Source organism: Electrophorus electricus, chromosome 10 (genome assembly GCF_041902795.1).
Source record: "Electrophorus electricus isolate QZ-2024a chromosome 10, ASM4190279v1, whole genome shotgun sequence".
Classification (NCBI taxonomy): domain Eukaryota; kingdom Metazoa; phylum Chordata; class Actinopteri; order Gymnotiformes; family Gymnotidae; genus Electrophorus; species Electrophorus electricus.
The window spans coordinates 28,335,777-28,356,801 of record NC_137506.1 but is presented as its reverse complement, the minus strand read 5'-3'; the positions used below and the strand labels follow the sequence as shown (position 1 = coordinate 28,356,801).

The window sequence follows — 21,025 nt, the reverse complement described above, 5'->3', positions numbered from 1 at the left end:
CTGTTTAAGTCAGTCCAGGCTCGAAACCATCTGGCCCGGTGTTGGGAGAAGTAGTGCTTCTTTCCCACTAGACGGAGATTCACCCTGCGGCCTACGTAATGGCTCCTGCCTTTCGCAGAGGCCGTGTGCTGCGTGCGGGGTGTGCCGCGAGCACCTGAGGACTCCGGAGCTGTGAAACAGGTTCTCACCTCGCCGTTTCCTCTGTGTATGCTGAGCCGGCGGAGTGAGCCACTTTGGGCACGTGTTTACTCGCTGCGGCAGTCAGCAGGACATTTCGTCTTTTGTTGACCACATGCTGCTGCCATGGAAACCCTTCGAATGGTTCATTTAGAATCTCAATGGGACTCCGCGCTCTACCTGCCGCTCGGGCCAAAGACGCCGATAACCTTCCTCGTGTAGTGGGACCTGGTCTCTCTATCTCTCTCTCTCTCTCCCCCTCTCTCGGCCTCGCTTCTTCGTCTCTCTCTCTTTCTGTGAAGCCATCCAAATAGACTTAGCATTTTAATCATTGACTCCTATCTGCCAAAGCATTTCAGTGGAGCTCAAAAGGTCCACCCTGGTTAAGCATTGCTGTACAAAAGTCAATCATTCCCAGGAGTGAAAGCAGTAAGAGGATGAAGGTTCCCTCGCTCCTCCTCTTCCTCCCTGCAGCTCTCTCGTGCCACTGCGCTTACTTCACCCAGCCCTTGGTGACATTTGCAGGGCTATGACAAAGCTTCCCTTTCACATGGCACCAGGCCTGAAACTCATGGGAAAGCTTGCACACGTGTGCGTGTGTGTGTGTGTGTGTGTGTGTGTGTGTGTGTGTGTGTGTATGTCGCAGGCTCAGTCTGCTACCATCTGCCACCAGACTGCGAGCAAATGATAAAGTTAGCATCATCATCAGCGCTGGCGTCTTTGTCTCACCTCATCCTCCCTCTATCTGCTGGCCTCTTCCAGGAAGAGTTTGTGAGTCAGGCTTCCAGCTGAGAGCTGCTAACCAGACTTCATCCCCATGCACACAGCCTCCCTTCCCAGAGGCCCCGTGGGAGAGGCAAAGCATGGGGCAGGAGCGGGGGGGGGGGGGGGTCTGGGTCGGGTGAAGAGGGAGTGGGTGGGGGCAAGTTCAGGGGCAGGGGCTGGGACAGACAGGACAATTAGAGAGAGGGAGGGAGAGATGTTGTGGTTGCAGGTCCCTGACTTTCACAAGGCCTGCAGGGCAAAAGGCTGTGTTGTGTATGTGTTTAATATGTGTGTACAAAGTGTGTGCGTGTGTCTGGTCTTTAAACTGTCACTTCCCATGCATGCTTTAGCAATTAGACAGTAGCTAAGTGGTAAAAAAAAATAATAATAACACCTTAAACACCTTTACTATTATTGTGAGAATGAAAAAAAAAAAACTACAAATCTTTAAAATTACTGAAAGAATTGCATTCATTTAGAACATAAACTCGGAAAGTATTTGACATAATATTCCTTAGGGGATGCTGGCCTTGTTATATATCATTTCATATCTTAATAACTTTTTTTTCAGGTTCTTGATTTGTATTTGAATCTGATAATGAACTACTCTCTAATGGTTGCCTCCAAGGGCATAAATGAGGATGATTGGCTGACCAGATCGTTGGGGTTTTCCCCCCGCGTGTGAGGACGGACTCTATACCCCGACAGCCAGCACTGGGAGCGAGGAAGCATCGGGAGATATTTAATTAAGACAACAGTTCAATTAACAGCTCAATTAGCCGAGATAATTAGAAGCTCTGCTGGAACAAAAGCCGGCGCACTCAGTGGGTCCCCGTGCAGGACCGGGGTGGCTCTGTTCTGCCGCCGGCCTCCTAATCCCAGTTAAGTTCTGGACTGCAGTTTTGGCGCCGAGCGCCTGGACAAACAAGGCACGTTAAAAACCCAGTCCGCTCAGCGTGTCGACTCCCAGTGCTGATAGAGGGTCTCGCTGGAAAATTGCGTTGCCCGGGTTACGCGCGCCGCACGCCCGCCTTCCCCCACCTTCGCACAGAACGGCCTCCCTCCCTCTTGGCAGGCATCCTCGTGTTTAGACCACCCCTGGCTGTTTGGAGCATTCACTTGGCTGCTTTGTTTCGTCCCGGCCAAATACAAGCCCAGTCGTCTCGGCGTTTCTCCGCGGCGGGCTTCCCGGGAAGGGCGGAGGTCTCCTGGGGGGCCGCAGCTGCTCAGTTTAGCCCGCTCGGAGTGCGCCCTCCCCCCCGGGTGCCCCCCCGCCGCCCCGCTGCTCCCCTCGCCCCTGCTCTGTCAGCCCCGGCCCCAGGTGAGGCTCCTCGTTTGCGGTGACGTGTGGACCCCACTCTCCTGCGGTGGGCCCATTAACAGGCCGCAGATGCACACCTGATGACACGGCTGTCACAGCCCGGGTCTGTCTCGGTGGCGGGCCGGGTCGCGACCCCCAGGGGCCGACAGGCAGGATGCTTGCCCGTATACCGGTTGCCTCCAGGGAACGAGACTGCGCTCAGCCCTGGGTCTGTAATGAGATCAGCTAGAGCAGGGCCCAGCTGGACGGATCAGGGCAGGAGATGGAAGCAGAATGGTGACAGGCTCTCCGATCAGACAAAAGCATATGTGAAAGTCTGTTATAAAAGGGCTGAGGGTACAGAGTACTGAATTAGGGAGAGCCTTTATGATGGTAGGCAAATTGTAGACATATTCACAGCAGGCAATATATATGTTTATATATATCATAAGGTTATAAATCCTTGCATGCCTTTCAGTATATTTGCTTTTTCAATTTTGTGATGTGGATGATCAGAGATCTTACAAGGGTTTATTACTGAGTCTGTTCTTTATTCTGTTTATTGTTCTTCTGAAAAAGCCAAATTACTGATCCGTAGCCCACAGACCGAAGCGTCGTGTGTAAGTCCTGCAGCCACTGCGCTCACGTCCGGATCGCCTGCACATCCGGAAGTTCTGTGCTCGTGGTAAATCTCGTGACAGGGTGACTCTCTGCTCGTCAATAACAGTCGAGCGCTGAGGGCTGTTGCCACATTCGGAGCTGCACTTCCCTCCACCGGTTACTTCATCATGCACCGCCAGCTGTGCTCCCAGCCGCTCCCTGACGACCGCGACCCAATCACGCGCCATGTGACGCCCGCCAGCGGCCCAACGCTGAGCCCAGCGCCGGCCTGAGCCCCAGGCTTCCTGTCTCGGCCCCACATCACTTCCTGCTGTTAGCAGGGGCATTGCGGCTCATCCTGCCAGCTGGTGCTCTCGTACGAAACAGCACAGAATTGCGGCAGCAACTAACAGAGGCCTCATTGTGAACCTTTCCCCGTAGTGTAAAGTGGTGGGTGTGCAAAAGAACAACACGAGTATGTGTTCTCATTTGCTCTGACAAACTAGCCGTTAATCCTGTGACAAAAATAATTTTCTCTGACATTAATAGATATTTTTAGCTACCAAATTAATAGATATTGTAGTTAACAAATAATTTGATTTGATAACATCAGGAATATGATAAAATAATGCTCAGGAACCAATCCTTTTTGCAATTTATTTACCAAAACATGCCTGCAACCATTCCAAGACTGAGCATATAAAATATTCCGAGGGTGATCCATGAGAACCCGAGCGTTTCACATGGCTAGCGGGGGCTTTGGAGGGTGTCTGGGAGACAGCACTGCATTTACATGCTACAGTTCAGGCTCTTAATAACATCCACGCTCTCAGCGAGAATGCACTGCTCACAACTGCACTTTCTGGAGGCTTAATGAACGATGACTTCATCTTCCCCTTTAATCATGAAGAACAGAGAGAGAAAGCGAGACAGGGAAGGGCAGACAGAAGAGAGAGAGAGGGAGAGAGGGAGCAAGGGAGCGAGGGAGAGGGAGACGCCTGCAGAGATGGTGAGTCACTTCTAATGGAGTCGGCCAGGGCCATGCTCACTCAGCCAAGCAATCAGCTCACCAACTTGCCATTGTTTAGCCACACACACACACACACACACCCACACACACACACACACACACACACACTAGGGTCTAGCCATTTTAATCAGTATATAAGATTTTACGTCACTAAATAGCATCCCCTAAGATAACTGCAGTATGTCACTGCATATAATATAAATGTTTGGGTGCAGCATAGGGGAGGCGTCTGAGGCCACAGCTCACACTTCTCTAAGTGGCTTCCTCACTGTCTCCACGTGTGCTCCTTCAGCAAGCAGCAGAGCTGATCCCTGGCATTAGAGAAATAGGTCAACCATTTTGCCCTGGGGAGACCTGCACAGTTAGCATTTTAATGGCTGAAACATGCTCTTTATCCCTCTCTCTCTCTCTCTCTCTCGCTCTCTCTCTCTCTCTCACCCTCTCCCTTTCCCTCTCTCGCTCCCTCTCTCTCTCTTTCCCTCTCCCTCCCTCTCTCTCTCTCCCCCTCTCCCTCTCTCTCTCTCTCTATGCACTTCCAGTTGTCAACATTTTCACAAGAGGCCCTCTTTGTTTCTTCTTTCTGAATGTCTTTTCTGCATCGTACATCTGACATTAATGAGGACATTAATAAGGATTAATAAGATATATGACTGTTTAAAAATGAATGGTTTGTGTGTTGCATGTGTGTTTGACAGAAAAGTGCAGGCTCCAGAAAATTCCAGCACAGAAGTCCGTTAATTGGCCCGAGGTCTTTCCTGCAGTCATGTGTTTTCTGAATAATGCATGGCCTTTCTTAATGAAACCTGTGCCTCTTGTTTCTTTCAGTGGGCTGTAGGGTAAAATTAGCATAGTCCTGCGTCTGCATCTTAATGGACCTTGATCGTCACCGTTGTGTTTGTTTACAGCTTCCCTGTGGTCTACAGTTCTTACAGCAACTTTGCAGGTCTACCATGGTTCTGAAATCTCTTTTAGAGTCCCAAACTGCGTTTTCTCACAGTCCGTAATGCTCCGGATGGAGGATTCCGTGATCAGTTTTATTCATCGTATTCATTGTATTCACCCTATAAAAATGATCTCAGGTCAGCCCACATGGGGAGCCTGAAACAGACCACACGGTGTAAAGGTGATTGCGGCCCTGCACTTTTCTCACATCCCAATGGTGAAGCATATTGAGGATGTTCTCCTCTGTTTTACTGCTCTGGCCCGATTTGAACATACATCAGAGAAGGATTGTTCACACCTTGCCTTCATGTTCTAAACTGGAGACGCTCCAGTGACTCTCTGAGACTTGAGCCACATTCCTGCGTAATGCGAGATGTTCGTTGGCAATGTAGAACTGCGGTGCATTGGATCGATTCAACTCCTGTTGACCTTTACCTGGATCGCCGCACTTTGTGCAAAACACACCTGCTACCTGGGAGAGTATTTTTGGTCACAGTTTCTTGATGACCATTAAGCCTGAAGGTGAACCGTCCCGGAGGAGCCGAGGCATGCGTGGCGGATGGCTCTCCTCCTGCGGAGTGCCTTTCCTCCACAGGCATCTGCTTCCAAGCACATCTCTCAGGTGACTCTCCTCTGGTTTGTCTGGGTTAAACTCTTGCTGCTGTGAGTGGTTCGGGGAGGAGATGACGCTTGGCTTCTAAACGCTGAAGCGAGGAGGTCAGAGCCGCTCCCCTGCATTCACTATTCTGTCTGCCATTGGGCCTAGCATACTCAGCACCTGGAGAAGTAGCCTGATAGTCTAGTGAACGTAGTTTACCCTTTTAGGTGTTTTGTTTTCAAAGCAGTTTCCAACCCATCGCATATTTAACCAACAAATAACATTTGAATAGCTGTTACTCTTGCCCAAAGGCCACCACAATTTGCATTTAAATGAGTGATTACGTAATAGTGGCAACCTTATTTATTATAATATCTTTTTCCTTGTGAGGCTTATTCGTGGTATTTGACAAGGAGATAGAAAGGCAGCCATGTCGTCATGGAAATTTCGGCGCTGTTTTGGGGCTCCTTCTATAGCGTCTGCGTGACAGCGCGATATGCGGGAGACGCAGCTGTTCGGCCGTAAGGATCGCGGAGCTCGTCGGGGGCTTTTCCAAGAATTGTTGTCAAAACAGGCAGGATGGGAGAAGGAACAGGCAGACAGGGTTAACACAGGCAAATCACTAATCACAAACACTAACAGAAAACGTAAGAACCGGAGGAACTGGAACTCGGAAGCGCAGAATAAACAAAGGAGAAAAGAGAAAGCCTCAGCGATGCCAGTGCCGATGGCAGGAAGCCTGAGGCGAGAAAGAGAGCGCATTTATGAGTGTCTCCCCGAGTCCGCAGACAGGGAACAGGTGCAGGCGGCAATGGTCAGGCACGACTGCTGTGACGACAGAGCCCGTCTGGACCAATCAGCAGCAGAACTGGTGTGGCGTCTTCTAGTTCCTAGACTAGATTCTGTGAAAAAAATATCAAATTTAACAGAAAAATATCAAATTTGAGAAAAACATGAAATGCATTATATAAGGTTTTATAAGGCAGCGTGAACGTCAGTCCTGTCCCGTGCCTCTTTTATATGTGGCGTTCTGTCCATGTGGGGTCATGTGCCTCCACTATTTTCTGTTTCTCGCTTCCGCTGCTGAAGATGACCTTTTCAGCAAAGTGTCATTTGAAAGAAACATTCCCTTCATTTCACCATTGAATGGTGACTACCTTGCGAATACTACGCTTGATAGCGCTGTTTTCATGAATTCAGTACCTGTTTGTTTTTGTAAATGCATGCATGCGGGTCTTTTCAAGGAACAGGTCAGATACGGGTCTGGGGACAGCTATGGGTCACTTAAAAGCATGAATGTGAACAGTCGAAAAGATTATGTCAGCAAAAACTCAGAACTGAGCATTAAGGCCTGCAATGTGAATGCGACTTCACAGCGAGTGTCACTGAATACATATCCACTCACTGAATTATTTAAGACCGATCTTGTGATGGCGGAACATTCAGACAGCTGAGTTTGGCAGGCAGTGGAATACCTGTCAATTCGCACATTTTGCGCTGTCTACCAGCTTTAGATTCTCCTTTTTCCCTTATCTTGGCTGGAGACACTGACTGGAGAAGGACCAAAAAAGAATGAAAGAAAAAAAACGAAAGAAAGAAACAGTGCAATGCAATCACAAGCTGTTCCTCTCCAGGCTTACTTTGCCAATTTAAAGTTTCTGGAGTGTGACTCTAACTGATGCAGACTGCAGCGCACCAGACAATATTTCGGTATCGTCTTTTCAAATCTCCCCTCTCTATATTCTGCTGGCTCCCCCTCCCAACTTCAATCTCCACCGGACTGATGAGTGATTTATGTGCCTGCTGAGGCTTGGACCACAGAATAACCAGAATACTGAAAATGAAAGCACAAGGAAACAGGTGTAGAAGACCTCAGCCAGCCCCTCCCACTGATGCGCGGACGAAAATGTGTCGGGATTGTCGCAATTTTTCCCCATTGTTAACTCGAACCCAATAATCTCTTCCTAACAGGCTTCGTGATTGCTGGGACGAGCTTGCCAGTGGCTGGCCTAAAGCGTGGAGGGGTGAGGGCCTCTGGATGGTCAGGCTGGACCAGCTGCTGCTCGTTGGGCCCGGCGACCGACCGAAGGGACAAGCGGACTCCAAACCAGGCCTGCACAAGCACCAGGAGCAGTCCTCCCTACATTTCATGCCAAGACGGTGAAACCCAGGACATGGAGGACACTGTCCGGTCACCAGGTAAATACTTCCCTTAAACTGAGAGCACAGGAAAGCCTGAATTATATTGTCTGCTACAGCACTTTGAAAAATATAATAAATGATACATTTAAATATTAATTTATTTAAACATTAACTTTAAATAATATAATACAGATATTAATGCTTAAGAACATAATTGATCAAAGTTAATGTCTCAAAAATACCAATGAACTGACCCTAGATGAATTTGTAATAAACATTTTTTATACTTCAGCTTCCCAGATCAGTTTGTAATCTGGAAGTTTTAACTGAGCAATGTGAAAGGCTGTCATTTTTGTAAGTAGTAGTTAGCTATGTAATAGTAGGATATCGTTAGTAACAGAACAGGTGAGCTCCTCCGCCCACTCTTACTGATGCTATCTCTGCTGGCCTTCTTTTCTTTGCCGTTAACTCTCCTGTGATGAATGTGCACATCTTTTGCCTCATGCGTTATGTATAAGCCTCTTCAGAGGACACCCAGTCTGGTTTCTCCCACTCCCTCTCATTCACCTTATATTCTATTTTCTTGACACATATATGCCACATTAATAGTTTGTTCATTTTAGTGGAAATTCTTGTTGGACTTGTTGGAACTGTTTACTGTTTGCTTTATAGTGTACACTGCATAGTGTACAGTCACAGCAGTGCACAGTGAAAGTTTTACTCTTATGAACATTTGGTTCATCTGGTGAATAGATGCTCTGTGTGTTGGACTTTTGCAGAATGTGACTTGCTCTCACAACTAAGACTTAAATACTACTAGAACCCATCTAGTAGGACCAAAGCAGCTCTGAATTAGTCAACCAAATGTTGAGGTGTCTGAGCTGTCCTACAGTCATTGTCAAACACAGGAAATCCCCTTTAAGAGAGGTGGTGTGAGGTCAGAGTAGCAGGTGTGTTGGGAGGTTCGTGTGGGGCTCTCCCCTGCTAACCCACTGGCCTAATCTTACATTACTGTTACATTACTGTGTCTCCTCCCCTGACAGCTCTGAAAAAACAAAACAACAATGTGTACATTATAATGTGTACTAGACACACCCACAGACACCCCTCCCCCCACACTCACACGCAAGCATAATAAAGTGCTAAAGTAAATGGACACAAAGCCTTAAAGGTCGCTTAGAGTTGCCGAAGCATTTAAGAGGGAGCCATTACTCTCTGCCAGAACGATTTCTCTGAAAATATCTCCCACAGCAAGCAGATGGGATCGTTTTGTTCATGAAAGCAAGCGACTTCAAGAAGAGCTCCACAGGTTTACGGGAGACACGGGAACAAGTTTGTTAAGAAATTGCATTTCCCTTTCTTTTGTGTTTTAGGCTAATAACGAGCATACAATAATGTCACACAATTGTATGGCACAAAATGAGAAACAACGGCAAACAACAAACACGTCCTCAGAACGCCCCAATTTTTCACTCGCAAAGAATCCAGCTATTTTATTTACCCTTACAAACCTGGCACACCAATCGGCTTACATGAATCAACCCCAAATCATCAATGAATTTGGACCTCGATGAACATTAAATTAACTGGGGAGGCAGATGCTCTTTGAGTTGGCACACTTTTGTTGCTTAGTGAAAAACAATGAATAATTCTCTTTATGCCACACATGTGGGCGTAAAACGGGGAGAGGAAAATGGCAAGAGCGCTATCTGTTCTGCAGATCAAACAGTCAGCCAGCTTTTAATAATCACCCACACTAACAAGGTAGCAGGCACAAAATCGCTGGAATGTTTGTTTATGTGCCGAACCCTTGTTAGATGCGCCTCAACCTCTTGCAAAGGTTTTGCATATCAGTGTATATGTGTGTGTGTGTGTGTGTCTGTGTGTGTGAGTGTGTGTGTGTGTTTGGTTTCCTGGTAAGTGGCAGCTGTGCCTCTCATAAGACAACTTCTTTTTTTTTTTTGCACTATGTGACCATCATCTCTACCAGCCTTAAGGGGTTTTGCCAGTATTTCTCTTCTAATTAGATTAATTGAATGTGAATAGTTATGCCTGCCATGCCTGTGATATGCACCCCTGTGCATTGCCTCTGCCTTACCACGGATACACAGCCGGGGGGAGTTTAACCCAGTTTGATGGAGCTGTCTTTAAACACAACAGTGTCACATTCTCAAAACAACTGCCCCCAAAATGACCCCTTCTCTTCACCTTTATATATTTCTGCTGAATTTCATCCACCTCTCTGTTATTTGCACAATTGGTGTATATATGTCCATCAAGAGAGGCAGGGAAGATGAGACGGAATGGGAGCGTGGGCGCTCCGCTCTCCCGGAGCTGCAGCCGAGCCTCGGACTCCCTCCTCACCTACACGCCTCCACCCAAGGCTCACCCACCCCCAGTGATTGAGGGTCCCACCGCACCGTACGGCAGCATGGCAGCACGTTATTACCGAGCGTGCCGGGAGGCGCAGTCGCTCAATGAGGGAGTGATGCAGTGTGCGTGTTTACCGTGATTGGGTTTGGAGGGAGGAGAATTCAATAAAGAAGATGAAGAAGGCCTGACGTAAAATCACGCAGGCAGACTGCTCGGCGGTGTGTTCATATTAGGCGGTGCGGCAACTGGGAAGAGAAGCGATTACTGCCAGTAATTTTGCAGGAAATGTTGCATCTTACAGACATTTAGTAATCATTTCAGCAGCTGGTAGCGATACAAAGAGTACGATTGCACAATGTTTGGTTCACCTTGCAGGGGCTCCTGGACGCGAAGAAGAAAAGAAAGGCAATAATGCTGGGCTCACGACCCACGTTTGTAAAAGCGCATCCCAAAAGCAGGTTCGGTTATGATTAATTCGACCTTACGCAGCTGTAATGGTTTTAAACCTGATTTATGAGCAGAATTTCTTCTTTGGTGGATTAGAGCTTGTGGCGATGGGAATGTGAGTGCGAGTCCACATTCAGCTGTTTATCTCGGCAAACACATTGTGAATGTGTCTCCCATAGGCACACTAGGGACGGCTGAATGTCAGCGGGAGCATCAGGGCATTGCGATTTTATGTGACTGGAATGTTTGTGTGTGTGCGTGTGTGTGTGTGTGTGTGTGTGTGTGTGTGTGGTAGCATGTCTCTGTGTGAGATACAGACGTGTGAATATTAATGATTGATTACCAGTGCTGTCGTGTTGGTGCATAAATATCGTTAGTCAGTGGATCTGAGATGTTCTTTCCCCCACAACTGACAGGAGGCACCATCAATGTTCGCTCTCTAATAAACACAATAATATTCCTTGCATGCCCATTTTAATTGGCTATTGTTCCCCCCAAACGCTCCAAAGTTCTTCATGCATTGGACCTATAGATCTTGGATGAAGGACTCCAACAATGAATCCAACAACCCCATCAGTTATAACGTCACCCTGTGCAATGGGAGTGCATGGCTTGTGCTGTTTACATGGGGTGTGGAGGTGTGTCTTTATGTGGGTACCTACCACAAGAGCTCTGTATGAAGATCTGCGTGCCTTTTTTTTTTATTGTCAATGTGTAAATGTAAATGTGAGAAGTTGCTTTTTTTTCTCACTCAGTCTCTTCCTCTGCAAACAAATTTACATCATCTAGTCAGCTACCTGTGATCCTTTTCACGACAACGAGATGGTGATTTCCCTGACTGCAGAGAAATGAGAGAAGGCACACGTGGACTGAGAGAAAACACACGTGGTGGAAGAAGGACTGAAAGAATCCTGAGTTGTGCGGCGGTGCAGCGCTCAGCGGAAGCCTGCTGTGCCAGATATAGCGCAGTCTTCCGGGACACTTTCTCTCCTGGTAGGGCTTTGAAGAGGGCTATCAAAAAGCGGCTCCAACTCGCTTTCAACTCCTCTGGCCTGTGCCTCCTCTGCCCAGGTGTTTTCCCCTAGAGGACTCTCTCTCTTTCTCTCTCTCTCTCTCTCTCTCTCTCTCTCTGTGTTCTGTGTCTGTTTCTCTCTCTATCTATCTCTCTCATCTCTTTCTGTCTCCCTTTTTTTTTCTCCCTCTCACTGACCTTGTCATTGCTCCAGACCTGGAACCACTCTTTCTAAATTACCTCTCGTCGACACTGAAAATGCTGAACTCATGCTGAACTCCTGTGGAGGTGTGCGTGCGTGCGTGCGTGCATGTGCATGCATGTGCAAACCCGCATGCCTCCTCTTGCAACGACACCCCAGGCAGAGCTCTACTGCTGACGGAAAGTTTTCATTTGTTTGGCTGTTTGAGTCATGCTGTGCTACCAGTCGCTCTTCTGTCAGTTAAAGTGAAAGTGACCCGTCTCTGGGCTCGGTCAAACCCGTTGGCATTTCAAACCAGCTACCAGTTGTGTCACCTTTCGTGTTAGTGGCACCACCAATAATAGCGAATGCCCGAAATGACATGAGAGATGGATGTTTCATGAATAAACCATACTCACGTCCCGGAATGACTATCAGTGGGCCATCAGAGCTGACGTTTGACACACGATGGAGTATTATCATAGCCATATGTTGTGTAATGCAGCATGGAAAGGTTCAGCTTCAAGGTCAGGGCATGTCTGGAGATCTGATAAGTGCAAAATGTCACTGCTCGGCATACAACAGTCTCTTTACATCCACACTCATGTTTTACTACATCAGCAGAACTCTAGCCGTGACGACCCTGCATTTGTGGTGACTTTTACACACCTAAAGTAAAGAATGAAACAGGTGCAGTATTCACGCGCTATTGTGTTTGAACATAAAACTGCGTACAGAAGTTTGCTAAATTAGTGAACAAAAGTGTTCCCCCAGTCCTTGGTCATTAAAGGACTTGTGTATACCATGAATTATCAAGATTAGATCCATTACCATTGTTTGTAACTGTATGCCACGGTGGCTTCTGAGACCTGTTCTGGAACACGTGGCTCAGTCGTTCCCTCAGAGGTTTCTTTAATGGTAGCATGGTGGTGTATATCCCATTCTGAATTAGACAGTAGGGACTGGAGGGCTGTGTTTGAGTGAGCTGCTCCTGTCTCTTACAAAACTGAGATAATGAGAATGCAAAGATGCCCCCCCCCCCTTGCCCAGGCGATTAGTGATGACATCACACCTGTGGGACCAAAGAACCAAGCCATGACGGTCGGCAGCGAAGAATGGCCAATTAAGTTGTGATTTCAGACCCCTGCAGTGAGGAAGGGTAGCGGTTGGGGGTACAATGAGGGAGGGAGCGTTTGTGTAAAAAAAATAAAAAAATAAAAAATTGGAGGAGGCGTGCATCAGCGAGCGAGCGAGTGATGGCGAGCGAGCGAGTGGGCGTGTGTGTCTGTCAGCTGTGCTTGGCTCTGTCCTCCTCCCGAGTGGCGCTCTGGCCCGGTCCGCCCGTTTCCAAACAAACTCGCCGGAACATGTTGCCGGCTCGGCCGTCCCTGCGGGGCCCCCCTGCTGCGCTCCAAAGCTGCCGGCCACAATGCAAGCAGGTGGCCGAGCCGCCTCGCTCAAAAGGACGGCCACGGCTAGTGGGCGTCAGGCGGTAGCGCTGAGAAAGGAAAAAAAAATCCCCAAATCCCCGCTGACCTCCAGCCTTGGCTAAGATAGCCGAAAAAGTTTTGGACCGAGTGTTTTTTTTTCTTTTTTTTCTTCAGTTTCTGCGCGACGAGCTTATTGTGTGACACCAGCACGAGCTGTCTCTTGCTCAGATTGTTGCGAAGATCCGTGGGGGTGTTTCGGCTTTTGTGTGTGCGTGGCAGGCTGGACCTGGGGTCTGACTCAGAGGTGAAGGGCGGTATCTTCTAACCGACTTTTCCTCCTCCGTTGTTGCAGCAGGTGCTGCTGCGAGGGCTGACGCACTAAGAGCAGGTGATTTCCACTGCCTGACTCCACGCTCGCTCACGCTGCCTGACTCTCCTCTGTTCGGCCTTCAGCTGTTCTGATCATTGAAAGTCAGTTGTGTGTTTTTTTTTCCACTACTAAGGCAAGTACCGCTTTACCACAATAGCTTCGAGGTCTGATTGATGAATCTCAACAACGGAGATGAGACGAGAGAGCGGGTGACTAGATAACACACCTGCTGGGTGCTTCAAGCAGTTTGTTGCCTCACTGCTGTGAACTGGGATGAAGTCACGCTCAGTATCAGCTGAGTTACCAGTTTAGTAGGTCAGAAATGCTTGCCGCACTAGCCTTCATATTTAGGCAATATTGTTCCGCGAACTGCATCCGAAAATCTCGCTGGAAGCATGTAGAAAAAACGATTTGGGGGTCTTAATCCTGGTTTTCACACTATCGTCCCAACAAGCCAAGTGTCGCGCAAAAAAAAAAAAAATGGAAACGGGAGAACAAAACGAGACGGATATATATATATATATATATATATATATATATATATATATATATATATATATATATATAGCCGCCCGCGAGCTGGTCCATAAATAACAAAGAACAAAGAGGGATAAATGAGCACGTTTTGATCGCGAGCTTCTGGCCTGGCAGCGCAGGCGGGGGGGACGGAGAGTGCTCGCGCGCACATCTGTCCACGCAGCGCGGACTTCCAGAGACACCCACCCACACGGGCTTAACCTCACCTCTCCCCCACCACCTGTTCATTAGCATGAGCCCTGCCGGGCTGCAGCCATTTCTCCACACCTCCTCCCTCCGCTCTTCTCCTCCGCGAGCGAGGAAGCCGAGCGCCTGTGGGACCGCGGTTGTCTTTGGCCGCGATGGCGAGGAGGTCGGCACCACGGAGCGGCTTGGCCAACTTTACTGGACAGAGGGAAAAAGGGATTGATGCATTGCAATAAATAAATAAATAAATAAATAATAAAAAAAAAACCGCGCAGTCCTTGCACACAGACCCCTAGTGATTCCTTTTGTATATGTTTTCTCCCTCAAATTGTTGGGAAGTTGTTTTTTTTTAAATTAATCCTCCATCACAGCTCACAGCATCAATCAGCATTGGCCCATTTTAATCTCTGCTCGCGTTCATTAGAAAGAGGGAAAAGACGAGTATTAATCTTATTGTTTCATGCCAGAGAATGTCCTTGAAAGCCTGCAGCTCTGCAGAGGCACGCACACTAGAATCTGATTGTAGCAGGATCAACATGGGCCCAAATGTATCGTGCCCTGCATTTCCACATATGTATCTTTAATAGCCACAAACATGTCGCAGATAAGTTATGTCTGTTGAATGGACATTAAGAGCAAAGTCAAGCCGACTCCCTTGGTCATGGCAGCGCTGAACCAAATGACGCTGATTTGCAGTGAAAATGAATTTGCAGGTCTACTCGTTAAGCGCGGCGTTGCACTTAAGCAAGCGAAATGACTTTATGACTTTTAATGACTTTAGTATGTCACCCCTAGTTGTCCTGCTCCTTCACTAATTGACATGGCACCCCTAGTCGTTCTGCCCCCTCGGATGACAATGTAAGCTCCGCCCCCTGACGCCCCGCCCCATTCTTTAATTGCTTTTCCGCCGCGCCCGGGCAATGATACGGACAACTTGGCGACAGCATCTCAATTCCTCTCCCTACCCGAAGCTTTCCATTTCAATTATCCCTGATGTTTTTCCTCCTCTGTGCTCGCCCCCATATGAAATTTCATTTCCCGAGTGCCTGCCAAGTTTGTGGATCAGATGCCGTTTCGCTCGGTTCTTCGCGGGGAGAGGGAGCTCGTCTCTGCCGCGCGGCGACGGGACGCCTTGTTGTGAAAGCCAAATTTCCAAGTTGCGCTCACGTGGCTCGTGGAGTATATACATCTCCAAAGGGATGTGTTATAAAACCTCAGTCATTTTTCACTGGTGACAGACTATTAGTCGGTGTCGTCCGTATCATAACAGATGGATTTATTTCTGTCATGACAAAATCATCATGTGATGCTGCTTTTCTGATGGACTGGGGGAAAAAGTTTGCTTTCGATTTAAATACATTCCACGTAAGAGTCAAACTCGGTGATCTTTTAAACAACAAAAAATAAAGATGATGCTATAAACATTTGTTTCTGCGAATTTGTTACAGCTGATGTTTAAAAATAGTTTCCTAAAAATAGTTTAAATATATCTGTAGAATATAATAACTCGCTATAGCTTCTATTACATTAGATGTTGACTGACTAAGAAATAATATCTGTTGAATTACCTTCAGAGTGGGACTGAAAGCGCGGTGAATTCGAAGTAATGGCATGTGTCCGAATCTGACCATCAACCACATGGCATGACTAAACATGTAATGGAGACATTTGTGCTTGACCAAAGAATGTCGCTATTTCATGTTCCAATTCCAACAGAAAGGACAGAGAAGACCTTATGAACGTTATTTCTCTTTGAACACACTCACTCTTTGTACATGGGCTGTAACCCAGATGCCCAGACAGTGGTGACACTGTCCCTGATTATCCAAACATCTACACTGTGTTTGAAAGCTAAATGGGCTCCAGGCATCACTGCGAAACTAAAGACACCTGAAACTTGCTGTCTTTACACTTCGGCGTGAAATTTGGCAAGCGTATGTGTTTACGGCTCATAACAAATTTATATGACTTGATACAGGGATAAAGGGAAGCCAGATAAAGAAGCAGGACTATCTTGGTTTGGTATTTGATAGGCTGACACCCTTCAGATGGAGCCCACACCAGATTTCCGAACTAGACATGGGATTACTGCTGGCATTTCTTCCTAGCAGCAACATGTGGAGATGATGTTGGGAGCACAATCTTTAAGTGACAATAACAGCAGTGTGGTTCTACTTTAATCATCCCTCCATAAACACATGTCTGCTCTCTGCACATACAACAATAAACATTCAAACCTTTGAAATGCATAGCTGAGCAGATAAGATTTTACTGGATTTTTTTCCCCCCTCAAGGTTCCCACAGTTTTTGCTGTTCAAAGGTTTATGCTTGAGCACACGAAGGGCTTCATAAAAAGTTGAACAGCTTGAGGTGTGAGGATGATGCATGACTGTGAGTTTCCTACTGGCTGGTCATTTTGGTCGATTGTTTTATTTTACATCTATCATACACTCTGGTATTTACTGTACTTTGCCCTCAGTTACTGTTTAACCAGACTTCCCACGGTTAGCATCAACTGGAGCCCAGAACCATATAAGGACACCAGCCTTCCCAACGTTTGCCAACAATTAAACTTAAGCACTCAGTCCTGACCAAGCCAGCGAGAACGCCGTGCTAATGATGATGATGATGATGATGATGATGATGATCAGAGATGTGCTATTTAGCCCAGCAAGATGGGCAGATATGCATCGAACCCCCTCATTAACTTGGAGCAAGTTAACGAGTTCAGATCTTATCCCACGAACGCTCTCTGTGGCAAAGGCACAGCTATAATGAAGCCTCATAATTGCAGGATGCCTCCCTGCTCAGCCCAGATAGCGGCATGGGTGGGGTGGGGGGTGCAGTAAACTGTCTGGCCGGGCCTTTCAAACGCGGACTTGAGGAGATACGGTGGTATTGGCGTATTTGCTTTCTCTTGCGTGAGGGAGTTATCTCGCCGACAAGGGCTGAAGATCTGAAGAGAATAATCAATAAGGCCCCCAGATAAAGATAAAAGCTGCTTTCACCTACCCGACGCCTCAGTTATGGCGCCAGTGGAGTCGCAAGCTGGAATGACGCATGGCTGTATGAGGGTTTTATTCTGCTCATATCCTCACTGTGGCCTTCGTATACCTGCACGTGCTGGCAGTTACTTTCAAGGTCTACACTGCTCCCAAACAACAGAGCTGAAATGAACTTTATTTCTTACATTATTATTATTATTATTATTATTATTATTATTTATTACACAAAAATAATTAGCTATGTTGGTAGCATCATCTCAGTACTCTGGCATAGTTCATCAAAGCTGATCTGGACATTAACTGCTAGTTTCCCATCAGCCTTTGCACACTGCATCACTTTCTTCCTCTCCGCTTGGCTTAATCTAATTTCATCCTGCCTGACTCACCAATTTTCTTATTGCCACACACCATTGCAGCACAACAATTTATTAATTACCATTTAATTACACATGTATCTCATTAGCGTCTTCAACTGTCACCTAAGCCATCCCCAGTTCCTGGTCTTTTATCTCCCCAGGCACTGGGTTTAGACTCAGTGGGTTTAGACGCACACTTTTACACTCCACCTGGGCCTTGTGATGCCCATCACCTCACACGTGAATGGAGAGCGCCGACGGCAAGCAGGAGAGGTGTGGGTCTTTTCGGCGAGTCACTGGTCCATGCCATTGCTCTACAGTAAGAGGGCTCCCAGCTGTTTTTGTTTTTTTTTCAAATTTTTGCTTTCTTTTTATTTATTTTTTTACAGCACTTCAAAATCATTATTGGCAATTAGCGTTTGTCAGGGAAGACAGCAGCTGGATGTAATTACAGGTAGCCCCTCATTACTCCTGCATGTACTGCAGAGGATGGAGGGAAAAAAAACCTCAACTTGTTGGAGATGCTGCTGTTTATCCTTATTTATTTATTTTTACAGCTAAATGTTGTGCTGCGTACAGTACGGCTATTGTGGTACAATTACTGCAGGTGCACAGAGGAAATGAGAGACGACGGAAGTTTTGACATTCTAATAAAGTGTTTGCTGCTGCAGTGTTTGGGCAGGTGGACTGCAGATGGATTGATGGGTTGCCTTCACACCCGTCCTTGTGTCACACTGGTTTCGCATTTCAGTAGAACTGTTCTAGTTGTCAGCAGCTGGTTATGGGTAAGATAGTAACTGGCATTACGCAACCTGTCAGTCTAGTGGGTCTAATGATTAAACTGGCATTTACTGAGAAAACAGGACTGTCCAAAAATTAAGGTTAAGATGACCTCACACAGGCATGGACGATAAAATTAAAGACAGCATTTTTAAGAAATGAGGCATATTACCTCTAAGAAAGGAGGTTACCCCTTTTAACCCCCTTAAATACTTGTCATGCTACGACATTCTTTCCTAATCACCGCACTAGAGTGCGGCAGTGGAGAACTGTGCTGTGATCTCAAGGTGATCCAGCTCATTAAATGTAACATTTTTTCAACATTACGCCCTCCTCTCCAAAAGCCTCTATCAAGCGTACACCATAGCTGGCTCACCTGAAATATATTTTCAGCATTTCAGCCTGGTGAATTGTGCTGCTCAGGGACATGTTTTTGGCTGATTTTGATTTGAAATGTCAAAGTTAAAGCCATGGAATTTGAGCCGTCCAACTTTTTTTGCAAGGATTTATACGATCATTTGGTGTTTGAGCAGGCCAAATATTTTTCACTTGACTGCATTTCGACAAAGCCTACGGACTTTCCTTGTCCTGGTTTGTGGAACACAAGGATACTTTTCAGCCAAACACTTTCACAATGAGAGCTAGATTCATGAAGGAACATATTATAATTCCATGGTCCTGCTTCACTTTGTCTAGACCAACCAGATTTACTAGCTAATTAATAACATATGGATATGTTTGCTTTGGCAGTCGGGGGTTTGTAAAAACCCACTCACATTGCCCTCAGCCACAGGGTAGTAATTGGGCCTGGAGCTGTAACGTGTGGGCCAATCTTCCAGGACCTCAGAGACTGTGTTTTCCGGGATTAGCGCTTTCCATAGCAAAAGACCCAGCACTCGTCATGCTGTTTAGGAAATTAAGGTCAAGCAGTAGGCTAACACTCAACCCCACGCCCACTTGCTGTTATGAACTAGGATTAACCTCTTAGTCCTTTACTTACAGGTCAAACCAGCGTGTTTTCTCTCTCCTACATAAACATGGTTATTTATTGCAAATGATCCTTTAACTGATCCTGGTTACCAGGGGCGTGCCTGTACTGCACCAAGACCAGGGCATTAGCCAGAGACCAGAGCGTGTTTTACGAAATGCTGTGAAGGTGAAATCAGACCAAGAATGAAATTAGATCTTACTCTGAAGGGCTTTGTTCTGATGGTACTATTCTGCTGAAATGATAGACTTCTATGTTGCACAAGTGGAACAGCTAATAAGGGATTACTTTAATATGTGAGTACACCTAAATAACAAGCTAACAATCCATCACGTCAACAGAAGCATTCAATTTTTTGCAGAATTCCAATGTATGTAATGTTGACTATTGTCATGCTATTCACTTTCCAGTCTTGATTTATATTCATTTCTGGCTGATCTCTGTTCACTTATAAATCTTAATGTGATTAATCCATTATAATTATATATATTCATTACATTGTTAAATCCATTATATCTATCAATTTAAGTCTAATAATCTATCTGATTGAAAGTGTTTGCTAATTGAACTTTAGGATGAGATGGTTAAGGTGCAGACATTCAACATTTTTAGTAGTAGCTGCTAGCTGAAGCTATAAGCATTTTGCAGAGTAAAGCTATGTTTTAGCACTACATTGATTGTACACTTTATCTTCAAGAGCACCGTCATAAACCCAACACTTTTAACCTCCCTGGGAGGCTGGGAGGTTGAGTGGGTTAGTAATCAAATTAGGGTGTGGAGTTTGATGCCACATTTTACAGTCTAGACCTGGTGGGTGAAATCCTAGATATATTTTACAGTGGTTTTGCTCAAAGTTCATCTCGTAATGTGAGGGCCTAGACACACCACTGTGTGTTACTCTCTAATGCAGTCCTCCTGTAGCCTTTAGTGGCTGTGACAAAATCTAACAGTGTTCTCTAAGCTACACTCAAACGTGACTCCACACCACGGCTCTTCACTGAATGACTGACACAGGGTCCTGTTTTATGGTAGAGACTTTCTTTGTCATAACAGCCAAAAACAAGATGGTACAATTTCAGCAATTACCCATAAACATCGACTTGCAAACGCTAAGTATGCACTGAACAAAAGACACGATTCTGGACTTGAGGAAACTTGTAAACACTGTTTCACTCCTCCTCCCTGATGAATTCTCTCTCTCTGTCTGGTCATCCCAAAGGCCCTGATGTTGTCTCACTGAAGAGAAGAGCACCTCCCCCCCTAAATGCTCTCCATATCTACCCAACAGTCTGGCTGGGAGACAGTTCTTCATTTCTATCACATTTCTCAGTTCCACTGTAGCCTGGCCAACACAAACACAAAGGACAACTGTCACGTTAAAAAATGTGGAGGGAGAAAAAGCCTGCTGGACTTTTTTGATTCATCTAGTTTGTACCATCTTCCTTTTTATATCTTGCCATGAAAAGTTGGAACTGAATAAGAAATGGCGCTTTAGAGGAAAGATCAAGTGTGTAACAATTTAACAGATGGATTGCTGACTAAATGAGCAGCTGAGACATAGATAGTATTTATACATCACTGGCAGCTAGTTACAGTGTCTATCGTTATTTGATATATGATTGGTGTATTTCTTTTGAGATTCAGAGCCTTTTTCTTGATTTAATACCACTAAAAACCGACACAATTGTCAATTTTTCCATATTTGTGTTTTATTACAGTTAAATATTGTTATGGATGTCATTGTTGTATAAGTTAAGAACAGAAAATGAATTATCTTATATTATCTTATAGTTATTAACAAATATA

General features: G+C 46.1%; 1 long non-coding RNA gene across 2 annotated transcripts in view; it reads right to left on the bottom strand.

Annotated features, from left to right (window-relative positions):
- Positions 1 to 20,931: 20,931 nt before the first annotated feature.
- LOC113579150 (uncharacterized) overlaps positions 20,932 to 21,025 on the bottom strand; it is a 6,712-nt gene continuing 6,618 nt past the window's right edge. For both annotated transcript variants that reach the window (XR_014125645.1, XR_003410840.3), the window contains exon 3: positions 20,932 to 21,025. This exon is cut by the window's right edge and continues 303 nt beyond it. This is a non-coding gene — a long non-coding RNA (uncharacterized LOC113579150).